The following is a 6,000-nucleotide window of genomic DNA, read 5'->3' on the forward strand; positions in this document are numbered from 1 at the left end:
TAGATTTGAGACTAAGAAAATCAGTGTTCAATAGCTTCCCTCTTAAGAGATGGTAATGTAGTTTCGTGTTTTCTGTAACTACAGCAAAACGGTTTGAATGTCACGGAGGGTTTTTCTCATTTGTATTAAGTTCTGGGAGTGCGTCTTTAGCCCAACATTTGTTAATTACCCTGCATCTTTCCAGGATCCAAGCCCTAGGGTATGGGTAGGGGGTGCTGATCTTGGTCAGGTTACTTCTGTAACTATCGAAAATGATCCAAGAAGATTCTGGAAATCCATCTCCAGATAAGTATACTTTTGTTTTGTTTTGAATAAGAAATCACCTTTTGGTCCTCAACACATCAACACGCTGAGTATTATGACAGAAAACATTTAACTGAGGACCCTTGAGACTGTATATCTGTACGAGATCTACGGAAAACGAATTCCTGTAGCCACAAACATGCTTACCTTATCTCAGGGCAGAGGAGCCAGAATGACCTGAGAATGACCTGCTTTCCAGGGTAATTTACCATTTTGTCATTTCCAAGAAGCCCTGCTCTTTTCCAAGCACACCTCTGTGCTCATGTGAGTAGCATATCACGCTACTAGAATATTAGTAGTTTTAGAAGAGAGTAAGGGGACAAGAACACTTATTTCAGAGACTCTATTTTCTTTTAAACCCTAATGATTAGATCAAGCAATGAAGTTCTTTGTAAATACCGTAGCGAAATCTTGGCATGCTTTTACTTTAAGAGAAGAAGCAGTTTTACTGACATTTGGATGTGCTAGGTATTTTTGACATCAATTCCCAAGATGATTTCTTCCTGAATGTTCTTTGGCCTTTAGCCATCTTTTCTAATGGTCACACTTTTAGTTTACCATTAGCAACAGGAAAATACTTCACTGCTAGTTTTCAACATTTATTAGGTAGACCATTATATAAAAAAGAGAAAATTAATAGTTATTGAGTAGCTACTGTGTGCCAAGTTACATGTGTTATTTCACTAAATCCCCATGTGAGTCCCATGAGATAGGTTGATTATTATCTTCATGTTACAGATAAGGAAACCAAGACATCAAATGATTGAGTGTATGTGTGCAAGATCACACAGATCGTGACTGAGAGAAACAAGTCAGCCTGGCTTTAGAGCCTGTATAATATAGCCAGTGATGTACTTATTTGTCCTAAGGAGGCAAAAGAAGAAACATCTTATTTCAAATTATTGCCAAATTTCTTATCAACCGACAGACTGAGAATTTAAAATATTTAATTGCAAAGTGAGCTTTATGCAGTGTCTTAAGATTCATTCGTGCGTCCATTCCTCTATGAGCCAGGCAATGTGCTAGGCACTAGGAATTTAGAAGTGAATAAGATTTGTCATGGTATCAGGTGTTTAGTCAGGGGGAGGCTACTTTGTACAGGGAAAGAAACCTGGATTAGAATGTAGGAGTTCCAAATGACCTTGGGCAGGTATCTCTTCCTATCTGCATCTGCTTTCCCATCTATAAAATGAAGATGTTAGACAGTGATATATCATCCCACCCAAGGCTCATAACAGTGGCCATAAGTCGTAGAGCTCATTTAGAAGTGAGGATCTTTGCTACGTGCACTAGCAATGCCACGGGCAGGTCCCCTCCTCTCTCTGGGCATCAGGGTTCTCATCTGTAAAATGAGACTGGACTAGATTAGCTCTATTCTGACATCCTGCAAAAATTAAGATGATGACTTTTGTTTTACATATCAAGAAAATATGTTTATGGTCACTTCTTATTCTTGCTATAGGAGGTAGTTAGCTATTAGCAGCAGCTGCAAAAAATAACCAAAGTCGGCCCTTTAATACGACAGTAAGAACAAAGGAATTGATACATTGGGAGAGCCTTGTGGTTCACCCAAATCAGAATTTTCACGAGGGCCCAGCCATGGCTGTGCCTAACAAATATTCCTTAACATGCTTTGCAGATCTTAGGTCATTTTGCCTAGAAATGCAAAAATAGACTTTGTATAATACAGATTGCTTGTATAATGACTACATTATAGTGCATATAGATGCATTCTCTAAAATCCATTTGAATTCAATACTTGCAAATTTGGTCATTGAATTTACCTTTTTGGGTTTCGTTTGATCAAAATTAAACATGTACATAATTTTAAACGTCAAAGAGTACCACAGGGCTTATAAAAAACAATCCCCTGCCCCGCCCCTTCTTACCCCGGATCCCTCCTCCCGGAAGAGGTCCTCACACCCTAATCCCTGGAACCTGTGAAAATGTTACTTTACGTGGCAAAAAGGACTTTGCAAATGTGGTTAAGATGACAGAATTTAAAATGGGGAGATTATCCTGGATTATGTGGCTGGGTCAGATCTAATCATTTGAGCCCCTAGAAGCAGAGAAATTTCTCTGGCTGGAAACAGAAGAGGAAGAGAGATTCAAAACACAGAAAGGACCCAAAGTGCTGCTGCCGGCTTGAGGATGGAGGAGGCCATGTAGAAAGTGTCAGAGGGAACCGCGTCCTGCCTGCAACCTGAATGAGCCTGAAAACAGACTCTGTCTCCCAGCGCCTCCAGATAGGAACCCAGGCTGGCCGACCTGTCGTGACTCCAGCCTTGTGGGACCCTGAGCAGAGAATTCAGTCATGCTGGGCTGCACTTCTGACCTGCTGAAGTATGAGCTAATAAATTTGTGTTGTTTAAAACTGCTTTTAACATTTTTAGCTGTTTCTTTTGACATATAACTCTTTACTTTGGAATAATACCCTAATACCTAATGCTATTTCTTATTTTTATTTAGGTTTAGAAATTATCTATTTCTAAATTTCTGCTATGGAAGATGAGAAACTAGCTTTCATATATGCGTCCCAACACATACACACACACCACGTGCACTCATAATTCTCTTCCACAAATACAACAAATTTTGGTTTAAATATTCAATATTTGCATTAGACCATATAATTATTGCTCACAGTTGATCCATGTAGAGTGCCATTAACTGTACTTCCTTTATTTTGTTTTTCCCAAATAGTCTATTTTGGTTTGATTTGGATTTTTTCTTCCAGTTTTATTGACATTAATTGACAGCACGTATAAGTTTAAGGTGCACAACATAATGATTTGATATCCATACATAATGAAATGATTACCACAATAAGTTTAGCGAACATCCATCATCTCACATGGATACAAAATTAAAGAAATACGAAAAAAACACGATTTTTTTCTTGGGGTAAGAACTCTTAGGATCTACTCTCTTAACAATTTTCACATATAACATACAGCCATGTTAATTATATTTATCATGTTGTACATTACATCCCTAGTACTTGTTTTATCTTATAACTGCCAGTTTGTACTTTTTGACTGCCTTCATCCAATTCCCACTCCCCACACCCCCTGCCTCTGGTAACCACAAATCTGATCTCTTTTTCCATGAGTTTATTTGTTATTGAAGTATAATTGACCTATGTTAGTTCCTGTTACACAACATAGTGCTTCGGTATTTCTATACATTTCAAACTGATCACCACGATAAGTCTAGTTACAATATGTGACCATACAAAGATATCACATAGCTAGTGACTATATTCCCCACACTGTACATTTGGTTCGATTTGTTTTGCTATGCACCTGCCATGACTTCAGTCTCAAACTTTCTATCAGAACCATTAAACTCCACTCAGTATGGTCAAGCATATTAGGTAATCTAGTCATACTCAACTCTACGAGTTCCATTTCTTTTTCTTGGAGACAGCCCTAGTGGAGTTTGCTGCCCCCCTGATCCATTCTGGAATGGTTGCCCTCTAGGCCCGCTACCCAGCTGTCATCCTGGGAATTCCCTTTGCTTCTCTTCTGTGTTAGAGTCTGTTTCCTAGCTCTCAGCTCGTCCACTTTCTTGCTTTACACCCTTGTTTTGCTGGACCACATCCTGCACTAACTTCCTTAGAAAGATTGCATGGGAGGTAATTTTAATAAAACCCTTCTGTGTCTGAATATATCTTCATACATCATTAACATTTTCACCAGGTGAAGAATTCCTAATTAGAAACAATTTCCTTTTAGAATTTTGAAAACATTATTCTAATATGTTCTTGCTGCTAGTGTTGCTTTTGAAAAGTCTAATCCTGTATTGATTTCTTTTCTATTTTTGTATGTAACTTTTTTTTCTGCAAGCTTTAAAAGTTCTCTTTTGATCTCTAGTGTTTTAAAATTTAACAGTGATATGCCTTCTTCTGCATCTTCTTCCATTTACTGGGCTGGGCTTTTGTGAACCCTTTCAATCAAAAAACTCATCTTTCATTTTTGAGACATTTCTCACATACTATCTCTTTTTTGTTTTCTCTATTTCTAGAACTCCTATTAGTTGTATATTGGATGTCCTGGACCGATTCTTTAATTTTCATGTCTTTCTCTCATGTTTCAATTAATTGTCTTTTTTTTTTTTTTTTTTTGCTGTACGCGGGCCTCTCACTTTTGTGCCTCTCCCGTTGCGGAACACAGGCTCCGGATGCGCAGGCTCAGTGGCCATGGCTCACGGGCCTAGCCACTCCGCGGCATGTGGGATCCTCCCGGACCGGGGCACGAACCCGCGTCCCCTGCATCGGCAGGCGGACTCTCAACCACTGCGCCACCAGGGAAGCCCAATTAATTGTCTTTTGGTTCTACTTTTTTGGAGGTTTCCTTAACTTGATCTGTCTGAGCCTCAGTTCTCATCTGTAAAATGGTGATAAAAGGACCTACCTCATAGGATTATTTTGAGACGTTGATGAAATAAACCATTTGAAGTGAACTTCAATAAATGATGGCTGTGATTGTATGTAATGTTATTCTGGCACCAGTTCCTTTTTCCTTCTTATGTGAAAATGACAATCCTAGTGGCAGCAATATATCTTGCTTTTACAGTATCTTATTATACTATTAACCTTCATTGTACTGAGTTTGTAATGGTATGACATTTTCTAATTGCACTGTTTTAGAAAAAAAATATGGTATAAATCTAGTTAGCAATATTAGAATCTTAGAATGTTAGAATTCAAATCTTAACTCATTTATTTGTTTCTAAAAATGTTTAAAATCAAAAGTAGTTTTTTTCTTTCTTTCCTTTTCTGTTTTTCTTTTTTTACTTTTCAAGTTGTCAGAAAAAAAACTGCACAGATCCACTTTCTCCCCTCACCTCTGGGTTAGATTAAAAACTGGAAAAATAACGCTGGATAGCTGCTCCTTGACAGTAAAATAGGTAGTCTGGAGGCCAACTAACCATTTTCTCAGGATGGGAGTGCAGTGCACTAAGGAGGCTAACAGATAATCGACAAAACCCAGCCCCAAGAGGAGATTTGGATTAGCTGTGACCTTCACAGCCAAGAGTTGCTCTGCCTGCACGTAGGGACCCCGAGGAGACCAGAACTAGAATTACAGAGGAAGAAAGCCTGTAAGTCCGGAACAATCTAACTTTGCTTTCTCTATTTATTTATTCATTTTTTTCAACCAGGAGTGATACTAAAATTATGTGACATGGGCACCAACCAATCAGATCTGATGCCAGCTGTAATTTCTTGGTAGGGTCATACTAGTATGTACCAATCCTGGATTCAACAGATTTTTTTTAAGGTTTTTAAAATAACATTTATTTCTTAAAAGTTAACATGCGCATAAGAGGAAACCAAAAAACACAAGAAGCAAAAAACAAAGTCATCCATCATCACAAGCAGTTTGCCATTTGATATGTGCTTCTAGGTCTCGTTTGTGTATTTATACAACTAAGCATCCATTTTTATGTAATTAAGATCATCCAGTTATGTATCAAGCTTTTTCGCACATCATGAATATTTACCATTTCAAAGTCCCAAAGCTATGAGTATTTTGATAACCAAGAATACACTACACCAACTCAATCTGGAAGAAAAAAATGTAATCCTGTCTTTCTTGGTGACAAAGATTTCACAGAAGACAAAAATGGCAACAGGCTTCTAGATAAAATTATTGTCAGAGTTATGATTAAGATACTACATTCCCTTAATATTCC

Source organism: Aethalodelphis obliquidens, unplaced genomic scaffold (assembly GCF_003676395.1).
Source record: "Aethalodelphis obliquidens isolate GAN/ISIS:26980383/991018 unplaced genomic scaffold, ASM367639v1 scaffold66, whole genome shotgun sequence".
Lineage (NCBI taxonomy): Eukaryota > Metazoa > Chordata > Mammalia > Artiodactyla > Delphinidae > Aethalodelphis > Aethalodelphis obliquidens.